Source organism: Mixophyes fleayi, chromosome 3 (assembly GCF_038048845.1).
Source record: "Mixophyes fleayi isolate aMixFle1 chromosome 3, aMixFle1.hap1, whole genome shotgun sequence".
NCBI classification, from domain to species: Eukaryota; Metazoa; Chordata; class Amphibia; order Anura; family Limnodynastidae; genus Mixophyes; species Mixophyes fleayi.
The window spans coordinates 324,573,715-324,585,980 of NC_134404.1; positions in this window are offsets into that span (position 1 = coordinate 324,573,715).

Genomic DNA, 12,266 nt, shown 5'->3' on the forward strand with positions numbered 1-12,266 from the left:
TTTTAGGATATTTTAGCAATTTTTCTAAAAAAATACAAAACTAAAACCAAAATACATGAGGGCAGTTTTGCCAAAACCAAAACCAAAACCAAAACACGAAGCTAATCTAGAACCAAAACCAAAACCACTTCACAGGGGTTAGTGAGCACCTCTAATGTGTAGGTACCTTATTGTCTTCATCTCCTGCTTGTCCATGTTGTGTTTATTGCAGCCAATCAGACCATCAGAATGTTCACAGCAGCTGGAGGTGAGTAGAATACTCGTTATCTTATGGGAGGTAGTGACCTGTCCACTTGTGTGTGTATGTCAGTGAGAACAATGCTATATGTGGCAGAGTCATCATGTGATGAGGGGAAAAGGGTCAGGCAGGAAGCCACAGACTGAGAGTTATCTAGTGAGAGACGCATATGAAACAATTGTCGCAGATCAAACTTAATGTGTCTCAGAATATTAATTCTAAATTATACCATTGACAAGTCAAGAGAAATACACATTGACACACACAGATAGGCATCATGCAATAGAAAGCATTAAATATAATCTGTTGATTTAAGCAGTTTGACCATTATCTACTTAACTGAACAAATGTATCCGTGTCCTACCTGCCTTAAAAAATGAAGAAAGCTTTTTTGCACTCTCTGATAGATAGTCCCAAAGGCCTGATTTTTTTAACTTGCTGTGTGAGACAGAAGCTAACACAGTAAAGCCCTTATTGGCCATATTACACTAATACATAACATTATAGCCTCTACGGAATTTGCTGGCGCTATATAAATAAATGTTGATGATGATGATGAGGACGATGACATGAGATATTAGGCTACTGGTTAGTCATTCAAATTATTGCATGACCTCACCTACAAACACATAAAGCAGCTCTGGACAGGAATTGATTATAACATCTCTGCCAAAGTGAATTAATTACAAAAACAGAATCTGTAAAAATACAGGTGTATGTAGGTGACAAAGTAGACTATAATATATTTAAATATATCTATAAGTACAAATCATATTCTAGGCTTCATTAGCTATGGCAAGGGTTTCCCAAGGAGCTTTCAAACACGAGTGAAACATTACTTACCATTCAGGCTGTATAAAGACAGTCTTTTATTAAGCTTTAGGTACACTTCAATTTATTTGAATGGAATTCATAATATGTAAAATGTATAATGCTTCTGAACATTTTCATTTTTAGAAAAATTTACTGGATGCAGATGGAGGGAAAATAACATATGCTATTTTTAAAAAGAGAAGAAAAGACAGTCTGGCCATAACCTTAAGCTATAGGTCTCCTTGTGCTTATTAAAATGATGTTTCTACATAACTGCATAGCTACAACATTTTAGGCTAAAATTAATTATGATACAGTGTAGTCCTTCTTGTAGCCAGCAGATGTTGGATGCTATTTATGGAATGCAAACACCTGCATTATATACTGTAATTAGCTGTAACATTTCCTCCAATTTTTACACAAATTTTACATTCATTTAATTATATTTAGCCCTTTAAAATACTCAAATATTTGCTGTACATGGTACATTTATTAATCGTTTTAGTTGAGGTCAAGTTTCATATATACACATTTCATATTCAATATAAATCCAGAATAATCTTCACAGCTTAAACTCTGGGGTATCTGCTAAGGGTAAGGATCAGTGTTTGGAATTATCATGTTAAAGGATAACTTCACCAAAAATGGTTTTAGGAAGCAGGGGCATCCTGGGCTGGAGGGCAGGGGGGCTTCTGCCCCCTGGGCCAGTCCCATAGTGGGCTACCTTGGGCTCGGTCACTGGGCCACCTGCATTTTTTTTCTTTAAAATAGGCAGCTGGTCGGGTCTTGCCCACTGGGCTGGTATTTGCCAGCCCCCCACTGTTAGGAAGAGTACAAGGAGTTAGAATAAAACCAGAAAGCATACCTGCCATGCTCTATTTTCTGGATCCAATGGGTCATCAGATGCATAAAATGGTCCAATCCTTCTCTACCCTCTGCCCTTACTTCCTCAGCCTGTTAGAGATAAGTTGAGTGGTTGTCAATGCCCCGCCCATTTCAACTTTCCATGCAGTATAATACAAAATTCAAAGGGGAGAGGCATTGACAACCACTTGACTTATTTTAAACAGGCCCTGTAGTAAAAGCAGAGTGGGAAACGTAGTGGGACTGTTAGATACTTTGGGTCCAGTGAATAGAGTATACCTGCTTGTAGGGGAGAAAGACAATGAACATAAACAATATATATATATATATATATATATATATATTTTTTTTTTTTTTTTATATATATATATATATATATATTTATATATATATATCAAAAAACATTTATTCTTATAAAGGTGAGTTTTTCAGATATATTTTGTTGCTATCTCTATTAATATATATGATTATTTATTTATTGAGGCTATAGACAAACAAGCAATATAGTCACTCTCACCAGTAAGTGGAGTGCTTATTTATTTATTTATTGAGAACAAGGACATTTAGGGAATGTATAGTTTGAAACTTAGACTAATTTAGACACTTAAACTAATTCAGACAAATGCTTTTATAATGGACTTCTATTGTGTTTAGTCAGCATTTCTATGCATTTATTGTACTTTGAATTTAATGTCTTGAAATGTTTGGAATGCATTTTATTGTATGTTCACACTGAATAGGCACATCAAACACTTCATATAAACCAAGGACAAAACATGTGCCAACTATAGACATTCGATGGACTTCAGTCAGAGTGAGGTCATTCATTAGGCTTGTCTGTAGAATCTGCTGGCAAATTCTACTGCATTATATAGATAACACCCAAAGACAAGTGCTCAATTGCTAAGAGTCATTGATGAAGAGGAAGACAAGCAGGCTTGTCTGTAGAATTTGCAAGCAAATTCTACTGCATTATATAGGTAACACCCAAAGAGAAGAGCTCCATTGCTCCATTGCTAATTGTAATTGCTGAAATAGAAATTATAGGCCTGCCTGGCTTGGTCTAAATCTGCAGTTACATTTTATTGTACCATAACTCACTCAAAAACAGGAGAGGTGGCAGAGTTCAGTGCTAATCTTCCTCAAACAATACTAATTTATCCCCGCTGGAATGCACCATCATAGAAGTCTGTGTACTTTAATGTAATTGCCGATAATGGCCTTCCTCATGGAATTTGTAGTTCATTTTATGGCAGAGCTGTCACAATTTTTGGGGAATTCTTTTAGAGCAGAGCAAATATCAAAATGTTGTGCTGACTCATCTGTATCACCACTGGGTGTCTTGGGAAAGCTAAGTTTTTTCCGAGAAGCAGTTTCCAGAGAAACTGAAGGTGTATGCGTCATTACAAGATGTTGATAGCTCTTGGATCCTGGCGAAGCGAATTAAGTACTTAATCTACAATTACAATGTAGTTAGCAGATTTACTTTTATTTCACCCGTTAAATTTCTCTAGCTGCTTCTCAAAAAGTATAATTAAGGCAATCACTTGACCCAAGCTAACCGTGTCTGCACTCTCTTCACAGGTGACTACTTCACTGCACTAGTCTTCTTGCAGTTGCTGCATTCTCCTCTATGCTGTTGCAGAATCCCAAAAATTACCTTAACTTTTCGGGACATAAACAGCATCTCCTGCATGTCATTGTAATTTTTTAAAAGTTCTGTAACACCAAGTTGATTGTGTGAGCAAAACAAGAAATGTGATGGTATTCCCCCCCATTGCAATGCTCTAACGATATTGGTGTCGTTATCAGAAATCACATATCCTCTGTTGAGTCCAAGCAGGATTAGCTATGTTGCAATGACATCCCTTACTTTTTGTAACAGATTGTCAGCTGTGTGCCTCTTAGTGAAGCCGCTGATACACAGAGTAGCCTACTTCGGAAAAATGTGACGTACTTGGGTACATGCTGCTGCAATCTCCTACATGCTGTTGGAGAATGGCAGTAAAGTCCAGAAATTTTTCCAGCCACAGACAGCATCTCATGCACGTTCCTGTCATCATCCTCATCAGCAGCAGCTAATAATATAGCACCAGTAATTGTGCTGCGCTGTACAGAGCAGTTGAGAACTAAGCAAAAACCATTATAAATTATGTTAGTTATGTAGATAGTTATAAGATATAGTAATAAGTTATGTTAGTTAGGTAAATAGCTATAAGATATAGTTATAAGTTATGTTAGTTATGTAGCTTGTTATAAGATATAGTTATACATTATGTTAGTTATGTAGCTAGTTATAAGATATAGTTATAAGTTATGTTAGTTATGTAGATAGTTATAAGATATAGTTATACGTTATGTTAGTTATGTAGCTAGTTATAAGATATAGTTATAAGTTATGTTAGTTATGTAGATAGTTATAAGATATAGTTATACGTTATGTTAGTTATGTAGCTAGTTATAAGATATAGTTATAAGTTATGTTAGTTATGTAGCTAGTTATAAGATATAGTTATACGTTATGTTAGTTATGTAGCTTGTTATAAGATATAGTTATACGTTATGTTAGTTATGTAGCTAGTTATAAGATATAGTTATACGTTATGTTAGTTATGTAGCTTGTTATAAGATATAGTTATACGTTATGTTAGTTATGTAGCTAGTTATAAGATATAGTTATAAGTTATGTTAGTTATGTAGATAGTTATAAGATATAGTTATAAGTTATGTTAGTTATGTAGATAGATATAAGAAATATAGTTATACGTTATGTTAGTTATGTAGCTTGTTATAAGATATAGTTATACGTTATGTTAGTTATGTAGCTAGTTATAAGATATAGTTATAAGTTATGTTAGTTATGTAGATAGTTATAAGATATAGTTATACGTTATGTTAGTTATGTAGCTAGTTATAAGATATAGTTATAAGTTATGTTAGTTATGTAGCTAGTTATAAGATATAGTTATAAGTTATGTTAGTTATGTAGCTTGTTATAAGATATAGTTATACGTTATGTTAGTTATGTAGCTAGTTATAAGATATAGTTATACGTTATGTTAGTTATGTAGCTAGTTATAAGATATAGTTATAAGTTATGTTAGTTATGTAGCTTGTTATAAGATATAGTTATACGTTATGTTAGTTATGTAGCTAGTTATAAGATATAGTTATACGTTATGTTAGTTATGTAGCTAGTTATAAGATATAGTTATAAGTTATGTTAGTTATGTAGCTTGTTATAAGCTATTGTTATAAGTTATGTTAGTTATGTAGATAGTTATAAGATATAGTTATAAGATATAGTTATGTTATGTTAGCTCACATCAGTCCCTACCCCATTTAACTTTGCCTTGATTACACGTGTTTTTTAATTTACCAAGGAAATTTGTGTTTTTTTACATTTTGGTTTCCCTCACTTTAAAAACACTATGCACCTCAGTCTTTAACATAGGCTTTAGCAGATGACGTAGAGGCATTCCTATCATCAGGACTGGTGCCAGCAGCTGCTTGGTGCTCCTGATCTGCTCTCGACTGAAGTGAATCCATATCGATGGCACAGTAAAATGTCACTACACTTTAAAGAACACTGCCAGGCCTATTAATAAAGCTATGTCACAATACAATGTGAGTAGAGACTTTGATAAATAAATTCAAGACTGATTACTTCTGTTGAAACACTGAACACTGGCAACTATTTGTGGGTGAGCTATGGCACAGTCTTTTGGGCAAATGTATATGAAAATCATATTGTGACCTGTGAGGTGCTAAAAATTGACTGGAAATGACTGGAAATTAGTGTTATTGAGGTTAATAATAAGGTAGGTACAAAATAATAGCTAAATTATGTCATATTCGCCCAAAAAAGTGGCATTTTTATTTTAAAAAAAGCAAAACAAAACCAAAACCAAAACACGCAAGGGCGGTTTTGGCAAAACCAAAACCAAAACCAAAAAGTAATCCAGATCCAAAATCAAAAACAAAACCAAAACACGGGGGTTAGTGAGCATCTCTAGTTTAATGTAGCAGAAACATAAAAGGCAGATTTGAAGGTCTAATATTTTACTTAATTACTTCTTATTTGTGATAACTCGCTGAGTTTTTCTCATAATGTAAACATCCTGGTTTTATTGTGAGTTAATTATTTTTATTATTATTATTTTGATTACTCTTTATTTATATAACAGCAACATATTAGGCAGCATTCTACAGAGAATGTTTGTTACCTCACATTGTTTAAATTTGAGCTAAATTCTCAGAGCTGCAAGCAAATCTGAGTGTTAAAATTACTGTTACTACGTTAATTTATTGCATACTTTTACCGTAGTAGCGGTAATAGTGCGAGGGCCATGTTATTCTCATGAGTAACGCTGTCAATTGAATTCCCCCCTAAGAAGCACCTAGACTAAGATGCATATTAAATACAAGTTAACCCGTGCATGATACTCATGCATTCTAGTCAAATCAAGCTACTTAAGGTGTTAAAAAGGTTCTTGTCATGCATTTGGGGCTAGGACAGGGCTGCTCAGGGGAAGAGCGTTACTTCCCGACGCAAGCGCCCTTTTTTAACGTGGTTTTGTCCACATGTCACCACCTCATCATTTTTCTCCATCACCTCATCCTTCATCTTTATCGCCACATCTATCCAGATGTCTATCCAGACACAGGGATCTCTCTCAGCGGTCCTGAGTATCACACTCCTCTCGCTCTGTCACCCCCGGCAACCACCAACCACTCCCAATTGTCACCCCCGGCAACCACCAACCACTCCCAACTGTCACCCCTTCCAACCACCAACCACTCCCCACTGTCACCCCCGGCAACCACCAACCACTCCCAACTGTCACTTCTCCTTCAAGAAATATATATATATATTTTTTAAATCTTTATAAACACTTTTAACAATTAACAAATTAAATGAACAAATTAAAAACATCTTAGTATACCAAATTTCAGCCCTTTCTGAGTTTTTTTTCCCACACACACTAAGAATTTAGTAGGTCAGTGTAAAACTCCGCCCAGCAGGTGGCACTGCAGCAAATTTCAGCCCTTTCTGAGGTTTTTTTTTCACACACACTAAGAATTTAGTAGGTCAGTGTATAACTTCGCCCAGCAGGTGGCGCTGCAGCTTTTTTTTTTTTTTTCACACACAGACACACGCCACTAGGCTTTTATATAGTAGATACCAATTGAGTTCGGATTGCTGCCACAAACATGGTGGTGTCAAAATGTGGGTGCTTTGTGGCAAACTGAGAATTTGTGTGCAGAAGCAGGTGCAATATAGTTAATATCCCACATGGGTTAAAAAATACCCTGGTCCATCCTTGTCCATTTATCCCATACCTACCAACTGCCCTGATTTCGGTGGGACTGTCCTGACTTGAGGAGCCAGTGAACCCATCCTTCAGGGTGGTATGTTGGGCCAGCACGAGAGGCTGGTGCTTCTAGTGTGTGCCCCAATTCAAGGTTATTTTTAGGGGAGTGGATGAGGTTTGAGTGGTATGGTGGTTGAGAAGTGCTAGATATGCCCCTGAGGTGTGAACACACCCATTGTGCAGTGGATACATCCCAAGTGTGATCCAATTTAGGTATTTTAAATGTTGGCATGACTTATCATCATAATGAGCAAAAATTTTCTCCTAAGGCAATCAAAGCCATCGTGAAATCCATAAAGTAATTTCAGCATTCAAATGAATATGTAAAATATAATATATATTTACATAGTACAGTAATTGTGTATGTACTTTTCTACAGTTTAAAAATGATCTATTTTCCCAAAGAAAAGTCTGTTGCTATGCCATCATAAATAGAAAAAAAGACATTTCTTCATTATCTGTCTTGATGAAAGAAAAGTCCTTATAATAAAAATGGTACACTTTCCAATAACATCTTAGAACACGGAATCTCAAAACAGTACTTTTATGTTCCTTTTCATCTTTATATAACAATTTTTGAGACGTTATCTGATTTTCAGGGATTTCTGGACTGTGTTATACTTCGCTGTAACCTTTCTTGCTCTGAGCCTGTGAAGAAGGGCTGATTGGAATAAGTAGTCACCAGCTGTTTTAAATATAGGTGGTAAAAATCCATGGCTCATTTATTTATCGGCCATTGCTTTTAAGCTCAGATGTTTTCATTATATGAAAGAGACATGGAAAGGTGCCATTAACAAGGAAATATCAAAAGATACAATATGCAAGGGCTTTCCTTATTGGAGCCTCTTGTACTATTGTCCATTGTGTACAAATAAATTGAACTGGACAGTATGCGCTCTCCCGCACTTCTAAATGAATAACAATCGCAGGTGCTGGCTATTGATAACACAGGCTGGTTATTGATAACGCAATGGGAACTAAGAGCATACCAGCATTATAGCAACTCGGGCAAAGCAGTGCTCTGGGTCACTGAACATTTAAATTATAAATACATTTTTCCATCAAAGGGCAGCACGGTGGCTAAGTGGTTAGCACTTCTGCCTTACAGCACTGGGGTTATGAGTTCAATTCCCGACCATGGCCTTATCTGTGTGGAGTTTGTATGTTCCCCCCGTGTTTGCGTGGGTTTCCTCCGGGTGCTCTGGTTTCTTCCCACACTCCAAAAACATACTGGTAGGTTAATTGGCTGCTAACAAATTGAAGAAAAATGTTGTCCGGCGCTCAGAAACAAACAGAATTTAAAAATCACTGTGTCAGCATAAACATAAAGGAGAATTTTGTGCACAATATAGCTATATTGGGGTTAAGCTCACCTGCCGGACGTCAAGGCATCTCCTGTAGGTGAGTCCCTAAGCTAGTGATACAAATTTACATTCATGGTGTTCCATTTAAAACCTTCCCCTGAACCTCCATCTTATAAAGCCTGCAGCACCTTTGTAGGGAGTGGTCAACTCCCAAAAAACTAGAAAATAGTGAAAGAAAAACAAATTGACCCTAGTCTGTGTTACAGAATTTAAACTGTAAGCTCCAATGGGGCAGGAACTGATGTGAGTGAGTTCTCTGTACAGCGCTGCGGAATTAGTGACACTATATAAATAAATGGTGATGATGATGATCAAAAGGGTGCAGAAGAAACCCGAAACAGAGCCACTGTCGTGTCATAGTCTTCAAACTTCATTGCGCTCTGTTCCATTTCTTTCATTATTTACATCTAGTAGGTAGCAGGGAGAGGCAACTGACTGTTAATAATAGTAGAAGAACTTTATTATAGCTTTACGGCTTGTGTTGATTGTGTCTTGTTTATGTCCAATCAGAACGTGTACGTTGTTTTCCTCAAGGTCAAGATATGTATTCGCAACAGGGAGATGGCATGTATGGATAACAGCTGATACTGAGGTGATTAGTCCACCTAAAGGTTTTAATATAGAGGGTTGGAAGGTTCTAAATAAATCTGACAGAATAATATAATATACTGAAAAGCTGGTAAGGCTATGTGACCCCCCTATGCTTGTAGGGCACCCAGGCAACTGCCCAGCGTGCCGCTGCGTTAAGAAGGCTCTGCAACCATAAGCAGATATGGGCATGCTGCAAGATTCAACGTGCCTGCGACTGGTGCAATGGTGGGCAGAGCCCTCTGGCTTTGCAATTCCACAAACATACCTAATGGAGAAAAAACACAAATTCAAACCTTAAGAGTACTTTAATAAAAATAAGAACTCCCCCAAGCCCCTATTTGCCATGTTATTAAACAGCCAAATCCACAGGGAAACTTCATCCAAGTCATAATCCGGAAGGAAAAAAATCTTTAGATTTGCTCACTTGCTCTTTATGGAGCCCATAATGACATAGAACTAATGGCTCTATCTAAGTGCAGTGTTATGTTCCGCATATGGACATCTTTGCTCATGACACATCCATAGGCCAGCATCTCCAACACAGTGTAATACAATATTATAGTATGTTCTCTTCCTTAGTACACTGTTAAGTTATGAGTATGGCACAGTTTTCAAACCTACCGGACATGACAGCAACAGTAAGTACCATCAAATTAAGCCAGAGAAGTTTTATGTATCTACCAGAGCAATGGTACAGAACTCTATGTCTTAGCTATCTATTGTCATGTCAATTAATTTAATTATCACTTTGCTGAAACCTGCCTCTGGAAGATCAACTCACTCTTATCATGCACCGCTTGGACTTATTTTAGGCTCCCAGTTCGTCGTCTCCATTATCTGTAGATGAGAAGATGCCAAAATGTTTAGTGTAACCAATGGTCTAAGTGAAAATCTATAAGTGGAGGTATGGTAAATGATAAGTGAACGGAATCTGATAGTTTTACAATGAAAGAAGTAAGAGATGTGGCAGTATGGCATACCACCGTATACATCCCCACTTCAACCACTGAGTGTTACAATATATGCCATATATAGTAAATCTGTATTTCTTTTTATTTTCTTAATATAACATAGCATAAATCTAGGTAGACATAGGAAAACCTGACGATTCCACACACTTTCCTATTATGTAAAATGCAATTTAAGGATCTTAGGGGGGGGGGGGGGGGGGCGACATTTCTAAGCTCTATCTTTTTATAAATGTGGCATTTTTTCTAATATCTTGTTAAAGCTCTTTTTTACAGTTTCCTGTGCATCACTTTTTCTGCTACAAGACAAAATATTTAGATAATCTTCAAGGTGCATTAAGGGGGGGTGTACCTGGTTTATTGGGTGGTCACCAAAATGCCTTTCCCCCCCCCCCCCCAAAACACCTTGATTTTACTCATCCTCAGAGATAGAAGTAATGGGCGTCAGAATATACTTTTAAAGGGGCGTGTTTTGAACCATACAGGCACCATATATATGAGAAACCAAATTTATAGGTACCAACCTAACAATGTAATAGAAATATTAAACACATACATGTTATACATGAGGGTTAAGTCGCTCTTATGTCCCCATGACTTAAATAAAGCATAAATAAAGACACGAACAGGAATGTTCAGAGAGAAAAGTGTAGAAGTTAAGAGACGATCCAAAAATGATATTAAACAGAATATTGTACTGATATCAGGCTCAAAATTGCTGAAAATGGTCAAACAGAGCATTTTAACTGGGACAGTTCCCAAAAGTGTAATGGGTGTCGGTATTCTTTTAGGCACAGGCTGGTCAAATAGGCGGATTTGCACAAAATTAGACATGCATATTTTGTGTTGCTAAGTTACCCTCACCGAGTACACATCCACGTCTACTTGTAATGTAGCAATGTTGTGCAACATATACATTCTTGCTCAATCATACTTGCTTTGATTTTTACTTTTGGCGGCATGTTTGACAATGAACCGACTTGACGGAGAGCTAGCTGTATTGTCAATGAGTGTTACAAGTGAGCTTTTAAAATATTTATTTGTTATTATTATTTTCATTGGAGTGATAGTATAGATACTTTAGAAGGGATAATACAAATCAGAATGCTTTTTAATATTACAGCTGACTAAGCGGTTAAATGCAAAGTGGATCACGTCATCGTTCTATCTAAGGTACTGTTTTATTTAAATAATGATTTAATAATAACTTTTTCACAGTCTGCTAATATCACTGTCTGTCTTAAGATATTTAATTTTTAAACTTTTTTTTTGTACAGTTTGGTAATTTTGTATGTGCCGCTTCTGTCAATCATTGTACTGACGCCTACAGCTGTAGGCTGCTTTAATAAATATCAGACTGTATAAAGCAATAGATTGCGTCAGATTTTATTATTTATCCCTCTATTGTGTATTGGTCAGGAATCAGATGGGAGTTCCAGCAGTAACATCTAACACAGGTTTTTTGAGCATGAAGATCTCCTTACAACTAAAGAAGGCAAAAAGGAACTTTCTGTTCATAAGTGCTCAATGTTCTTTTTCATATTGCCCATAGCAACCAATCAGATTATAGCTATCATGTTCTAGAATGCAATAGATGAATATATAGAATCTGATTGGTTGCTATGGGCAGCACCTCCACTTTTCACTTGAGAAGCTTTAGTAAATCTACCCCCTAGTGTCATAAACTGGTAATACACAATAAGCTCTGATGAAGTCATGTCCTTCACAATGAAACGCGTAATGACTGACTATTGCATTACTGGCTTTTTATTATCTTATTTCATATGGTACAACAAACATTATTGTTCTTGAAGATTTTATACAAGTTACTTACACATTGGACTTTTGCACACATATTACTAACCAGACAAGAGGCTTTGGGAGAGTTGTTGGCGCTACAGGACATCATGCAAGTAAATATTGCTAAATTGTCTCCTATATGTTATTCTGCATTGTATCCTACTAACATTACAGATGGAATAATACAGATGCATGTAGCTACAGTTACAAAAGTCTCTCAAAAAGAATTTACTACAGATCAAGTGCTTCAGTT